The following is a 16,860-nucleotide window of genomic DNA, read 5'->3' on the forward strand; positions in this document are numbered from 1 at the left end:
GTCGGGGAAGCTATGAGATAGGAACAGACAGATAACATCACCGGCTTCGAGCACGCGCTGAGCGGAAGGACAAGTTTATTTTTGCCTAATCGCTCCATCGATATTCCCCGCCTTTCACGATGACAATTCAAAAATCCAGACTTTCTCTCGTACTACGAGGGACGTCCAGAAATGATTTTCAATTTTCTTGTTTCACAAGTACCTCTCAAACTACGGGTACGTCCCCCCGTAGGACGATGAACTGATTCTGGTACATCACGCAGACACTATAATGCAGATGTGAGCACTGTATGCAGTGAAAGGACGGAAGAGAAGGCGATGTAATAGATCAGTAGTCATCAAAGTGCGGCCCGAATCATGTATTCGTGCGGCCCGCTGTTCACAGCAGTATTTTTTGATACAGTAATGTGCATCTAGCAACTAACAGCATAAGCCAAAATAGTGAACTAACGCTAAGAGCTTACTTAATAGTCAAGTTTTCTCCTCAGTAACAAATAAAAATATTTACGGAGATAGTAGTATTACAAGATGTATTGAATTTTAATTGACATACGTTAATTCGGGCATGAGCCAATAAACGTTGTTGGCGTATCTCAGAGACATGGGGGTAAGTAGAGCGGCTACTGAGGGGTTACAGCAATAATTCCTAAAATGGGGGTAGTTACTTCCTGAGACGTAAAACCAAAATTTCTGAGAGATACAACAGAAGTGCTCAATTCAGTTTCAGTCATGAAACTAAATTACCTTTAAAAGCCATTTATGTTATCTCTAATTCGTGAGACTTGAATACTGATTACACAAGTTACCAAAAACACATTTTTAAATACTATCATTCACGTGTGTCACAACGTGACACAATGTCCACTAGATATATACTTCTAACCATTCATCTACGACAGTAAAATGGAGACTTATACATGACATATACTTAAATATCTCATTAAAATGCCTTTTCTGCGTTGTAGACAGTTCCCATAATAGACTAGAAACTGCCTCATTATTCACTTCGCAACAATAAACGAACTAATTGACAGCGCAACACGACAGTAGCTACATAATGGCTGCTCCACTGATGTAGGGCCTACAAAATATATAATAATAATAATTATCATTATTATTATTATTATTATTATTAGCGGCAGTCTACAGACCCAAACCATTCACAGCCTGAAGTTGTCCAATTTCTGCCAATTCAGAAGTAAGGAGTACACCAATCAAGTGATTTTCCGGCAACAAGTTTAGTGTCTGCATTTCAATTTCATTAATTTTAAATGAGGGAGAAGTAATGGACAGCAAGCATTCTTTTATAACAAGTGTCTACCCTCAATGTGCGTAATTAGCTTTCTTTACCGAGACGGAGTTGTAGGTAGCAATCGCGATGCACTGACATTTGCTTCGTCGTTCTATAAAAAATGCGGTGTTAGAAATACGAGGTACCAATTGTTCCATTGTCTCTTTAATTCATGGTTTAATGAAGCATCTACAAACACTAAATATCGTTTATCTTTCGTCATTTAGAAAAGGAACTGTTCAAAAAAAGATTAGTTAGGCGCTGATGTTTGATGGTTGATGTTGGAGGTGGTATGGGGGGCAGGGGGAGGGGAGGGGGGAAATGGGGGTAGGTGGTACCAGCTAATATCAGATTCTACTAAGGGGGAATGTTCTCAGAAGGGCTGGAAGCACTGGGTTAGAGGATGTAAGAGGGGAAATGTTACGTTGTTTGTCTTCCAGTACTGACAACTCGCGGGCGTGCGCTACACGTACCAGTCAGATGCTATGGCATAAATTTTGACACAGAAGTAATAATGATTCATGAATGCACATTATACAGACGATCATCTTCAAATGCGGTACATATTTTTAGCTAGGAGTATGGAAACTGAACTAAGGTTGTTGTAAGACAATGCAACGGGTAAAAGAAAAATGGCGTTCATGTTGCATAATGCATTTAAATATTAGCACAATTAATGTTGTTAATCAATTAATAATATGACAACACAGATAACACAACACTTCATCAGGCACTTACAGTGTCTGAACTTTGGGGTTGCTGAGTGTCTGTATTTGTGGTGCTGGGAGCCAACTTACTGCGCCCTTACTGTAGCTTATCTGTTAGGGGCTCATAACATTTTCGTTTACGTAGGTTGCCAACTAACATATGCGGTACATATGCGGCGGTAGGTGTCGCCTCACAAAGTCAATATTGGCTCCTGAGCAAAAACGTTTGACGACCTCTGGTCTAGATGGAAGGCGAGTGTCATGGACAAAGATGGACGGCTTTGCTTCTGCGGAAGGAAGGAATCAAAACAACAAATTTTCATAAACGTTTATCTGCAGCGTGTGATCAACAAGCTCTTCCACAAAAGGGCTGGAACTGGATCGCTGAGTTCGCTAGCGGAAGGAAATCTACACGTAAGAATGTGAGAACCGGTCGTCCGTCACTATCATGACCTCCGGGGAACATTGAAATTGTGTCTCATTGTTAGGCGTGTAACCCATGATAAAATGGAATGGCAGACAGGTCTCGACCGCGCAATCCAGCACTCCTTTATTCATAACGATTTGGATGTGAAAAAGGCGTGTGCATAACGGGTTCCACGGAACTTGATACAGGTCCAGAAGGAGAACGGAGTTAAAGTCTACTGTAGATTAATGGAAATGAAGAATGAAGAGCCAGATTTTTTTGGATGAACTGGTGAGGGTGACGAACCATGGTGTTCCTACGATAGATCCGAGAAGAAAGACGAATCCGTGCAATGGAAGGATCCTGGCAGTCCCCGACCCGAGAAATTTCGTGGTGCTCCATCGGCGGGTAAGCGATGATCAGAGTCTTTTGGCACACTTGTGTGGCATAGTTCTAATGGACTAGCTTCAACAAGGAACAGCTATGTATCAATAGTAGGGAGTACCGTCACACCCTTACACGACTTAGACGCAGGATTCAGCAAAGGCGATAGGAAAAGTGGTTGAAACGAATGCTTTTCCAGCACGACAATATGCGGACCATCTCTAACAATGCCAAGGCTGCAAAGTTGACATCACTTGTGTTCATTGTTGAACCACAACCACCACATCCACCGGATGTCGCTCCATCTGATATGCTTTATTCGGTAATACGAAGTACATGCTGCGAGGTAAGAGGTTCGACAACAACAAAGAATACCATATTTGACTGTTTTCTGAAAATCGTCTTAAATATTTAATTATGTCGTTTTATGCTCATAACATGCCTTCTTTCTTCATTAATACCAGTATTTTAAAAAAACTGAAATGTAGTTCAAATAATTTGGAAGGTTGCTAAAACTCTCCATTTGAGTCACTTGATGCCTGTGACACCCCCGGCTAGCATACTGCTCTAATTGCTGCAAAGTTTATTCACAGTGATGTCTTGTTATGGAATTTACGTTTCGGAAAACGTGTTATAATGGTGTGTACTACCACAGTGCACAAATACTTATATAAAAACTCTTGCAAAATTGTTTTGGTAGTTCCAAAGAATCGGCAGATGCGTAAAAAGTAGTTGCCACTCTCTCTTAGAGATCCAAATGAGATAGTGGTTACGGCATGTTTCACTTGTCTGAGGATCATCTTGATGTAAATAAACACTCAATACGAACAAGTTGTTCCCTGTAGCATAATAGGTAGCGTTCTGGGCTATTGATAGAGTTCTTGCTAGGTTGATTCTCATTCGCAGCATCATTTTTTTAGTAACACTACTGTCTTCTTGAGTTTATATTATTCGTATTACAGTTACGCAAGAACTTTAAAATTTATTTCATATTACGCTTTAAAATCTATTTTCATTTATTAATTTCATTTTACACGTCATCAATTTGAGATGAACCAAAAGGGTGCTTTACGAAACTGTGTTTCGTGCCTGATGTAGCACTTTTTTTGAAGAATCTGAAAAGCCGTTTAATAATTGCCAACCAAATTCTTCTTCTCAAACAAGTCGCTGAAGATAACAATTTGTCACTTACAACTGCCTCCACTGAACCTGTTGTAAGGCTCGATTATTTTGACAAGGAGAAAAATTGAAACTTGCTTCGAACCTACGAGGAACTGTAAGATGACCAGGACATTGCGATAAAGTGAAAGTTAGTTTTGCTTAAGCACTTTTAAATCATAGCGCCTCAGCAGCAGTAAAGTATGTAGTAGGATGACAGATACTTTAAGGTTCTTCATGTGGCATAGCTATTAAGCTGTTTGAAATTTTGAAAATTGAGAAAAGAGGTTCCTGGAAAACAGTAGCAGTTCTGGCAACAATTACAGCAATTAACAATGAGGATTATCTTCTGAATCAAAAAATTTCAACTATTTTTCACTTTACAGGCTTTCACAAGTTGTCCTAGAAAACGTTTTCAGCGTAGTTCAACAAAATAATCCAGTTCTAGATAAGATTGCGGTAAGCTACTGCAAACAGCATGGTGAACGCATTATTGTGGCCAAGATAGACACGAATCCCACGCTTACTACAATAGTACGAGTTTATATGCCAACTAGCTCTGCAGATGATGAAGAAGTTGATGAATTGTGTGACGAGATTAAAGAAATTATTCAGGTAGTGAAGGGAGACGAAAATTTAATAGTCATGAGTGACTGGAATTCGAGAGTAGGAAAAGGGAGTGAAGGAAACATAGTAGGTGAATATGGATTGGGGGTAAGAAATGAAAGAGGGAGCCGTCTGGTAGAATTTTGCACAGAGCACAACTTAATCACAGCTAACACTTGGTTCAAGAATCATAAAAGAAGGTTGTATACATGCAAGAATTCTGGAGATACTAGAAGGTATCAGATAGATTATGTAATGGTAAGACAGAAATTTAGGAACCAGTTTTTAAATTGTAAGATATTTCCAGGGGCAGATGTGGACTCTGACCACAATCTATTGGTTATAAACTGTAGATTAAACCTGAAGAAAATGCAAAAAGGTGGGAATTTAAGGAGATGGAACCTGGATAAACTGACTAAACCAGAGGTTGTACAAAGTTTCAGGGAGAGCATAAGGGAAACATTGTCACGAATGGGGGAAAGAAGTACAGTAGAAGAAGAATGGGCAGCTCTGAGGGCTGAAGTAGTGAAGGCAGCAGAGGATCAAGTAGGTAAAAAGACAAGGGCCAGTAGAAATCCTTGGGCAACAGAATAAATATTGAATCTAATTGATGAAAGGAGAAAATATAAAAATGCAGTCAATGAAGCAAGCAAAAAGGAATATAAATGTCTCAAAAATGAGATCGACAGGAAGCGCAAAATGGCTAAGCAGGGATAGCTAGAGGACAAACGTATGGCTGTAGAGGCTTATCTCACTAGGGGTAAGATAGATATTGCCTACAGGAAAATTAAAGAGACCTTTGGAGAAAAGAGAACCACTTGTATGAATATCAAGAGCTCAGATGGAAACCCAGTTCTAAGCCAAGAAGGGAAAGCAGAAAGATGGAAGGAGTATATAGAGGGTCTATACAAGGGCTATGTACTTGAGAACAGTATTATGGAAATGGAAGAGGATGTAGATGAAGATGAAATGGGAGATATGATACTGCGTGAAGAGTTTGATAGAGCACCGAAAGACCTGAGTCGAAACAAGGCCCCAGGAGCAGACAACATTCCATTAGAACTACTGACGGCCTTGGGAGATCCGGTCCTGGCAAACCTCTACCATCTGGTGAGCAAGATGTATGAGACAGGCGAAATACCCTCAGACTTCAAGAACAATATAATAATTCAAATCCCAAAGAAAGCATGTGTTGACAGATGTGAAAATTACCGATCTATCAGTTTAATAAGTCACAGCTGCAAAATACTAACGCGAATTCTTTACAGACGAATGCGAATACTGGTTGAAACCGACCTCGGGGAAGATCACTTTGGATTCCGTAGAAATGTTGGAACACTTGGGGCAATATTGACTATACGACTTATCTTAGAAGAAAGATTAAGAAAAGGCAAACCTACGTTTCTAGCATTTGTAGACTTAGAGAAAGCTTTTGACAATGTTGATTGGAATACTCTCTTTCTAATTCTGAAGGTGGCAGGGATAAAATACAGGGAGCGAAAGGCTATTTACAATTTGTACAGAAACCAGATGGCAGTTATAAGAGTCGAGGGGTATAAAAGGGAAGCAGTGGTTGGGAAGGGAGTGAGACAGGGTTGTAGCCTCTCCCCGATGCTATTCAATCTGTATATTGAGCAAGCAGTAAAGGAAACAAAAGAAAAGTTCGGAGTAGGTATTAAAATCCATGGAGAAGAAATAAAAACTTTGAGGTTCGCCGATGACATTATAATTCTTTCAGAGACAGCAAAGGACTTGGAAGAACAGTTCAACGGAATGGACAGTGTCTTGAAAGGAGGATATAAGATGAACATCAACAAAAGCAAAACGAGGATAATGGAATGTAGTCGAATTAAGTCAGATGATGCTGAGGGAATTAGATTAGGAAAAGAGACACTTAAAGTAGTAGATGAGTTTTGCTGTTTGGGGAGCAAAATAACTGATGATGGTCGAAGTAGAGAGGATATAAAATGTAGACTGGCAATGGCAAGGAAAGCGTTTCTGAAGAAGAGAAATTTGTTAGCATCGAGTATAGATTTAAGGGTCAGGAAGTCGTTTCTGAAAGTATTTGTATGGAGTGTAGCCATGTATGGAAGTGAAACATGGACGATAAATAATTTGGACAAAAAGAGAATAAAAGCTTTCGAAATGTGGTGCTACAGAGGAATGTTGAAGATTAGATGGATAGATCACATAACTAATGAGGAGGTACTGAATAGAATTGGGGAGAAGAGGAGTTTGTGGCACAACTTGACAAGAAGAAGGGATCGGTTGGTAGGACATGTTCTGAGGCATCCAGGGATCACAAATTTAGCATTGGAGGGCAGCGTGGAGGGTAAAAATCGTAGAGGGAGACCAAGAGATGAATACACTTAGCGGATTCAGAAGGATGTAGGTTTCAGTAAGTACTGGAAGATGAAGAAGCTTGCACAAGATAGAGTAGCATGGAAAGCTGCACAAAACTAGGTTCAGGACAGAAGAACACAACAACAGATTCCCTCATTTTTATGCAAATGCGGCGACTTATTGCTGTCAGAGTACTTCCGTCTCATCGCCATGCAATGCAGTTTTCACGTTTCTTATTTCCGGAACATAAAAAGTTGGGTTGTCTTTGAAGAACGTATCAGGTTTCGGAAGGTTTGCACTGTCAGCCTTCACAAAATTCTTTTCCATTGTTAATTAAAATTTGTCAACGCGCTTTCTGTCACTAAATAACTGAACTGTTTGCCGAAAAAGTACGGAACAATACTAGTAACTTAGATACCACTACTATGTCAGACGTATAGCTTCTACATCTACATGGATACTCTGCAAATCGCAGTTTCGTGCCTGGCAGAGGTTTCGTCGAAGCACCTTCACAATAATTCTCTATGTTTCCAGTCTCGAAAGCGTGCGGAAGAAACAAACACCAATATCTTTTCTTTCAAGTTCTTATTGCTCTTATTTTATTATGATGATTGTTTCCCCTACGTAGGTCGACGTCAACTAAATGAGTTTTGCATTCTGAGGGGAAAACTGGTGATCGAAATTTCGTGAGACGATTCCGCCACAACGGTAAACGCCTTTGTTTTAATAGTGTTCATCCTACATACTGTATAATGTCAGTGACACTCTCTCCTACATTTCAAGATAATACAAAACCTACTGCACTCCTTTGAACCTTCTCGATGTACTCTGTTAATCCTCTCTGGTAAGAATCCCACACAGTGCAGCAGTACTCCATAAGAGGGACGGACAGGTGTAGTGTAGGCACTTTCTTTTGTAGATCTGTTACAGTTTCTAAGTGCTCTGCCAATGCAAATCAGTCTTCGGTTTGCCTTCACCACAACATTTTCTATGTGTTCTTTCCAATGTAAGCTATTCGTAAGTCAATTCCTAGGTACTTAGTTGAATTTACGGTATTTAGATTTCACTGATCTGTTGTGTGACCCAAGTCTAACAGGTTCCTTTTCGCACTCATATGAATGACCCACACTTTTCATTATTTAGGGTCAACTGCCAATTTTCACGCTATGCAGATATCTTTTCTAAATCGTTTTGCAGTTTGTTTTGACCTTCTAATGACTTTACTAGACGATAAACGACAGCATCATCCGCAAAAAATCTAAGACTGCTGCTCATATCGTCTCCTAAATCGTTTATATAGATAGGGAACAGCAGAGGGCCTACAACACTACCTTGAGTAACGCCAGAAATCACTTCCGTCAAAGACCAGGTTACACTGCAATAATAGATAAAGGTATGTAATTAGTGCATGCTACTTAACAGTCGCGATTAGACATATATTAACTATCCGATAAAATTTCACGCCTTTTGGAAAAAATAGAAAGTAGGGTCGTCACAAGATGTTCCATGGGAGCCTGGCGAGCTGCAAGATCCGAGCGCCCTTCTGCAGTGCTGGCCGTTGGATGAACGAAGCATACTAAATGATCTTTGTAGAAACAAGACCGTTTCGGCCGCAATTTTCGGGACCAAATTATTCAATCAGACACGGGAAAGGAGAGGGACTGCTGCCCCTTACGCACGCCTTGCATCCTCACAACTGCGCTTCTTCCCTTCTCCTCCTCCTCCTCCTCCTCCCCCTCCCCCTCTGCCCCCTCCCCCAGCCCCCGCCCCCTACTCCCTTCCCGCGTGCAACCCCAACCATCATCCTCCTTTGCCCAGACAAACCTGCTTGTCAAAACGGTAATCCATATTCCGTACATCAGCGAATAAGAAAGGGATATCATGAACCCATACGATAACGTTATTGCTGTTGCAGTGTTCATTTTCTCTATACTGTTTCCGAGAGGTGAGAATGATTGCGATGCAATTGCTACTGAAATTGGACATACCTGGTTTCTTAAACTTTTCTAGTGCGACCTAAGTGAAACAAATGAAGATCAGAAAGCCGCAGATGCTGGCTCATATTACTTCAGTTATAAGAATTGTAATGCAGATCGTGTTTAATGCCAACTGCTAATTAATTACGATGTATTTTCGAAAAAATTGTAGAATGCCGCATGGATGATTACTTGCGGAGACATTATTTAAACAAAGACAGTTGACTGATTACTACAACTGCCCCAGGAACGTGCACCTCCAAATAGCTGAACGTGTTTCCATTTCTACTTGTTGGGAATGATTCATACTCATTGCAACCCAAAAACAATTGCTAAGCCGTTTTCGGGGTAGACATCTACAAAAAAGGAATACCGGGTGTAGATGAAGCCCTGCTATTTAAAAAAACTGCAAGTTGGAAACTATTGGAGATAGGGAATTGTGATTTGTTATATATCCTTTAGCAGCTCTCGAGATCTTTTCGCTTTGTCCTTTGTTACGCATTTGACTTGGAGTGCATAAAATGGCGACACGCCAAGAGAAAGCACAATGTGACATCTTGTATGCAGAATCTGAATCTGTGACAACAGTACTGCGAAACTTTCGACACCAGTATGAGAAACCATCACCGGCAAAACCAAGCATAATGTGTTGGATCAATAATATAAAACAGACATCAGTGTCGAAGACCTTCCCCAAAGTGGACGTCCGCCTGTGTCTCAAACAAGGGTTGACGCAGTGCAAGCTGCATTTCAGTGCAGCCCCCAGAAGTCAATTCATCATGCATCACACGAATTGCAAGAAGCTAGACCAACTGATCATAAAGCGTAACATAACGGTTCCGTCTTTTTGGGTACAAAGTTAAATTGTCGCCCATCCTCTCTCTCTCTCTCTCTCTCTCTCTCTCTCTCCATCATCTCTCTCTCTCCCTCTCTCTCTCTCTCTCTCTCCATCTTCTCGAGCCCCCCTCTCTGATCTTAGGCTTTGTTTACTGATATTGCAAATTAAAGACACTGTAGTAGTATTTTCATCATATGCTGATAAGCTATAAATAAAACTTGCGTTTTTTCTCTGAAAATCCAATGTCTAATGATTTAAATGCCATTCTAGCACAGCTAAAACTGACTATGAGAAAGAAAACAAAACTGTACATCTTCACAGCTGAGTACAAAACAGCATTTTCTTTCTCGCCATTGGTACCAACAAAAAACCTGTACATTGCTGCTTTGTCCTTCCAGATGCTCATTAGAGGATTGTGTAAAAATTTGAGGTAAATTTTTCAAGAACTTTTCGAGATTTTTGGTAACAACATTTCACATACACATATGATGATGATGATGATGTTTGGTTTGTGGGGCGCGGTCATCAGCGCCCATACAATGTCCCAACCTTTACACAGTCCAATTTTAGCCACGTACACGAATGATGATGATGATGATGAATTGATGGGGACAACAAAAAACACCCAGTCCCCTGGCAGATAAAATCCCCAATCTGGACGGACCCCATGATCCAGAGGCAGCACCAGTAGACCACGAGTTGCGGACATTTCCCCAGATATATATATTTCCATGTCTGTCGGAATGCAGCGATTTATTTTCGCTTGGCTTGTTAACCATTTGTTACTTCCAAAGAAACATCATGAGTGTCGAATTTTGAGTAAAACATACACATTTCTCTGGTTGCAATATTAAAATTTGCTTCTTTTGCCAAAACAGCGGAGTTTACACAGTCTCATCCCACTAACATGCGCAGACGCAGTTGCAAAAGAGTTCTGAAAAAGCGGTTTATTAAGTGAGGAACTGAGGAAAAGTAAGGTCAGTAACTTATGAAAATGCACATTCTCGGTACAAAATAAACGTGTAATGTCTTCACTTATGTTGTTCCAAAACCCATAGCATTTCTCGTTTCACCAGCTATTGATGGCCCTTAAAAACTAAATCCTTTCATCGAAAAAGGCTGTAGTTGGTGGAATATCACGGTAGATAATGAAGTTTTGCAAAATAACCATACTGCAAAATACTCTTCTGTTTACGTCCTATTATTTGCAAAATATCATTTCGATATTTGAAACTGTTTATGAAATATGACGAATGTTGTAGATATTTCACTTTGGATTTATCGCACGCACGATTGGAAATGTGTGTGCTACGTCAGATCAATTTTCTCGAGATTGGTGACAGATACAGACCTTCGGCCCCGTCTAAAGAAAAATTCAATATGTTAGCTAAATTTCCTATGCTACAACATATTATGTAATATGCACCAAACGCAAAATCATAGCGACCTCTATTTTTCATCACAAACTTTTTCGAATTTCGTGCAGTGTCTTACTTCCACGTAAATATCATAATAACTACGACCAATAACGAAATGATGGGCACGCCATCATGAACCTGACATATAAAGCTATAAGCAAAGCAAACATCGTTTTCTTTTTACCGAATAGCTTCTGTAAAATCGTTAGAGAAAGTCTGTAGGGCGTGCGCCTTGATTCTGTCGTCGCCGGCCGGCCGAAAGCTTTCGGACACCATCTGCCGCCATCCTTTCCGAACAAATGAATGAACTCGCCTAGCGCTTTGGACGAAAATTGGTCACTACGCATCGGCCACCATATCCTGCGTGGGCTATACCTTCTACATGCCTATACAGGGTAAGTCAAATTTACAGCTTTGGAATAATATAGAAATTTATTGATACAACTTGCAGAATTGGTATTAAATGTGTCATTTTGTAGCAAACAACCTCAGGTTTGATTCACATAGTGCATCAGTACCCTATTCCGCCACCAGGAGCGTCAGCGTAGTGCACAGTTAAAATGCCTGCATTGACTTGTGTGGAGTGTGTCTGCTATGTGCTTTGGTACCATGAAATGAACTTTGCAACAACTGTCCAGCGTAAATTTCGTACCGAATACGCCAAAGAACCTCCAAGGTGGCCTATAATTTACTCTTGGCTCACGAACTTCGCTGAGACAGGTTGTTCATTGCCACTTGATACATCACCAGGTCGCCCGCGTGTTGATAATTACGTCGAACAGGTTAGGGAGAGCTTTACCCGCAGTCCACAAGAAACGACGCGAGTGCGTCTCGCAAGACGCATTTCACGAAAGACCGTTTGACGAGTACTGCTTAGGTGTTTACACTTGAAACCATAGTACGGCCCTGTCTCCTTCACTGAGAAAACTGTCATTGGTAGTGTGTACCTGGATATGCTTGAAAACTTTTTAATTCCACAGATCGACGGAGATGCCCGAGAGGGGATGGTTTACTACCAGCAAGTTGGTGTACCACCTCATTTCCTCACGAAAGTTCAAGGTTTCCTCGATAATCACTTCTCAGGTCCATGGATTGGTCATGAAGGGCCAATTGCCATGCCACCTCGCTCCCCAGGCTTGACAGCACTGGACTTCTTTCTCTTGGGTTTAATTAAAGATTGGGAGTATGTTTCTCCCATACCAAGCAATTTAGCCGATCTGAAAAATAGAATCTACACTGCTGTTGCACAATTTATGCCCGATTTGCTGCAACGAGTGTGGGAAGAAATTGATCACAAATGGTGACACTGTACACATTTATGTGAAACTTGACACACTTGCCAACTCTGTGAATTATCTCAATAAATTTCTACACTCCTGGAAATTGAAATAAGAACACCGTGAATTCATTGTCCCAGGAAGGGGAAACTTTATTGACACATTCCTGGGGTCAGATACATCACATGATCACACTGACAGAACCAGAAGTACATAGACACAGGCAACAGAGCATGCACAATGTCGGCACTAGTACAGTGTATATCCACCTTTCGCAGCAATGCAGGCTGCTATTCTCCCATGGAGACGATCGTAGAGATGCTGGATGTAGTCCTGTGGAACGGCTTGCCATGCCATTTCCACCTGGCGCCTCAGCTGGACCAGTGTTCGTGCTGGACGTGCAGACCGCGTGAGACGACGCTTCATCCAGTCCCAAACATGCTCAATGGGGGACAGATCCGGAGATCTTGCTGGCCAGGGTAGTTGACTTACACCTTCTAGAGCACGTTGGGTGGCACGGGATACATGCGGACGTGCATTGTCCTGTTGGAACAGCAAGTTCCCTTGCCGGTCTAGGAATGGTAGAACGATGGGTTCGATGACGGTTTGGATGTACCGTGCACTATTCAGTGTCCCCTCGACGATCACCAGTGGTGTACGGCCAGTGTAGGAGATTGCTCCCCACACCATGATGCCGGGTGTTGGCCCTGTCTGCCTCGGTCGTATGCAGTCCTGATTGTGGCGCTCACCTGCACGGCGCCAAACACGCATACGACCATCATTGGCACCAAGGCAGAAGCGACTCTCATCGCTGAAGACGACACGTCTCCATTCGTCCCTCCATTCACGCCTGTCGCTACACCACTGGAGGCGGGCTGCACGATGTTGGGGCGTGAGCGGAAGACGGCCTAACGGTGTGCGGGACCGTAGCCCAGCTTCATGGAGACGGTTGCGAATGGTCCTCGCCGATACCCCAGGAGCAACAGTGTCCCTAATTTGCTGGGAAGTGGCGGTGCGGTCCCCTACGGCACTGCGTAGGATCCTACGGTCTTGGCGTGCATCCGTGCGTCGCTGCGGTCCGGTCCCAGGTCGACGGGCACGTACACCTTCCGCCGACCACTGGCGACAACATCGATGTACTGTGGAGACCTCACGCCCCACGTGTTGAGCAATTCGGCGGTACGTCCACCCGGCCTCCCGCATGCCCACTATACACCCTCGCTCAAAGTCCGTCAACTGCACATACGGTTCACGTCCACGCTGTCGCGGCATGCTACCAGTGTTAAAGACTGCGATGGAGCTCTGTATGCCACGGCAAAGTGGCTGACACTGACGGCGGCGGTGCACAAATGCTGCGCAGCTAACGCCATTCGACGGCCAACACCGCGGTTCCTGGTGTGTCCGCTGTGCCGCGCGTGTGATCATTGCTTGTACAGCCCTCTCGCAGTGTCCGGAGCAAGTATGGTGGGTCTGACACACCGGTGTCAATGTGTTCTTTTTTCCATTTCCAGGAGTGTATATCGGTCCAAAGTTGTATAGTCGTTTTCACCCACACTGTATATCGTGCCAGCCAAGCATTTGGAAACGATCGGCTAATAATTCGATCGTTTCCAAATGTGTTTCGGAGAAGCAGGTGAACTTCACGAGCGATGTACGGTGAGGCCCCATCTTGCATGAAAACTGTTGAGTTCAATGCTTCTCCCCTGCAGGGGGCGTATAACATGCCGGCAACGCATATCGCAGTAACGCTGGCCAGTCGCACTGCCTGTCTTTGGTCCTTGAGCGCCAACCTGTTCAAAATAGAATGGGCCAATGATGAACGTAGCCGTGAAGCCACACCATACAGTGACACGTTCACCATACATAAGAACTACATGCACTGTGACTGGAGATGAATCCCCCGAAACTCGGAAATTCTGTGTGTCGTAGAAAAATGAGCTTCATCTATCCATAGGGTAGTGCAGGGCCAGTTGTTGCCAACTTCAATCCTTGCGAGAAAGTCGTTGTGCGTCCTGGAGTGCAAGCTGCTGTTCGATATGGATCTTGTACGGATTACATTTGAGAATGGTTTGAAGCACCTTCCGTACAGTGGACCACGGGATGTTCAATTGTCATGACACAGCATGCGCACTGCCTGACGATCGGGAATAGCGCGCAGCGTTGTCTGCCATGACAGCAGCGATTTCATCAAACACCTGTGGTGCAACCGGCAGTCGGCCTCTTCCCGGAGCGACGCCCAGTTCTCCAGTTGATCCGAACTTCTTCATCGTGCTTCGCACAGCGGGTGGATAAAGAGGACCCTTCTGTAATCCTTTCAGACGCGATCTTCTCGAAGTGCAGCTGCAATATTACTGTTGACCTGATAACAGAGCTTCACCAATAATGTCCTGCTACTTTTGTCCAAGCCCATGTCGGCACGTCAACAAGAGCAATGCGACTGGTCAGGCGTATGAGACTATGGATCACGATGATTGATCACGGTCCCTGGTGGCCATAGTTTGGAACTGGACGCATGGAAATCATGCACCCCATACACTGGGCATTACTGCTACCAAGTTTGGTACTAGTACGGTAATTAGTTTCCGTGTTACAACGTGTTAAATGGGGAAAGTTTAATTATAAACATCCGGAAAAAAGTGTATTTTTAACCGGGAAATCCAAGAAAAATCCGGGAATTTTGTTTCCTTCTCCGCGTACACACTCTGAGTACACATAACGCCAATTTGAAGTTGGTTGCATGCAGCCTACGAGATCTTGCTGTTTCGATGGCCATCAGAGTACATACTACGAGTATATTCTGACGACCTACTGTTGTTCTGTGTTTCAATGGCAAACGTTGCCGTACTTCATATCTGATACCAAATGTTGCTTGTAGGCGGTGGACCAGAACCTAAGTGACGGAAAGCACGTCCTGGACTTAGAGAATTGATCCACAGGTGAAATTAAGATAATCGTTTCATTCACCTCCCACGTGATGAGGCATGATACGTTCATAACTTTCCGTATCATTCCTGTTGCACTGACAGGAAGATAAACGTTGTCTACTTATCATCTTTAAGTACATTCTCTTGTTATCGAGACAAGACACCGCTTTGACGGATTACCTCATGTCGCGACTCCTTCATTCTTAAGTCGTTTCATGAGATTAATTTCGAGGCCACTCATTGCTATCATTCAGTATGTACCTCGCCTTCTCCCGCAGGCAGCTAACAGTTGTCTGCCTTAGGACACACAGCTAGTTTTTTTAAAAGAAATTTCCGCCATTTGAGTGTTAGTTGTTCATTTATTTTACAGAACCATGATTTCGGCCTTTGGAGCCATTCTGAAATGCATGTTGAAATATTAAAATATTTCTGACCTGTCTGTGACGTGTCATCGCCGAAAAAAATTTTTTTTTCCTTTATTGAGTTTCGATTCCCCTCCCCCCCCCCCCCCCCCCCCCGAAGGGGGCGGGCTGGCAGCAGCTTAGTACGCCGCTCTTAAGCCTACAGAATTTTTAAAACAGCGAGAAGATAATAAATAATACAAGCAGGCGCCAAAAACGGTGACTTAAATTGTAAAATGGTGGAAAATTGTGGACGTTAAAACATAAAACAAAGGGTTGCCGATGCTAATAAAATACACAGTAAGCAGGCAGGTAAAATAGTAGACAGACAATTAAGAAAACACGGCGACAGTCTGGTTTCTGTTCGCAAGAGATTTAAAAATCACACCCAGTGACAATATGATTCCTGTATGCAACACTTCGGAAAAGACGCACAACACTTAACACTCACTTAAACACTGTACTAAAACGTTGGCACGTAGATGACACACCACAGCCAAGGGCAGATGGAGGGCGGGGGGGGAGGGGACCTAGACGGGGGGGGGGGGAAGAGGAGCTGACAGAGAAGTAGTCGAAAGGCCGAAATCATGTTTGTGTAAAATAAATGAACAATTAACAGTCAAACAGCGCAAATTTGTTTCAAAAAATACTCTTATAACTGTGGTCCCCCACAAAGGAAAGATCATTAATACCGCTAGTTGTTGACCGAGCGAGGTGGCGCAGTGGTTAGCACACTGGACTCGCATTCGGGAGGACGACGGTTCAATCCCGCGTCCCGCCATCCTGATTTAGGTTTCCCGTGATTTCCCTAAATCTTTTCAGGCAAATGCCGGGATGGTTCGTTTGAAAAAGGGCACGGCCGAGTTCCTTACCCATCCTTCCCTAACCCGATGAGACCGATGACCCTGCAGTTTGGTCTCCTTGCCCCAAAACAACCCAACCCGCTAGTTGTTGAGTTGCGCATTTCTGTCAGACTTTTCTTCATCGTAAACCTTTCACGCCGTAACCATTCTCACGATTTCTGATGGCTACATCAGACCGCTTCTAACACATGAACAGGGGAATTTGTTACACCTACCTATTAGCGTGCATCTTTCGCTATCTCCCAGGTGGCAGAAGCGATGCGTACTG

This window comes from Schistocerca serialis, chromosome 9, assembly GCF_023864345.2.
Source record: "Schistocerca serialis cubense isolate TAMUIC-IGC-003099 chromosome 9, iqSchSeri2.2, whole genome shotgun sequence".
NCBI lineage: Eukaryota > Metazoa > Arthropoda > Insecta > Orthoptera > Acrididae > Schistocerca > Schistocerca serialis.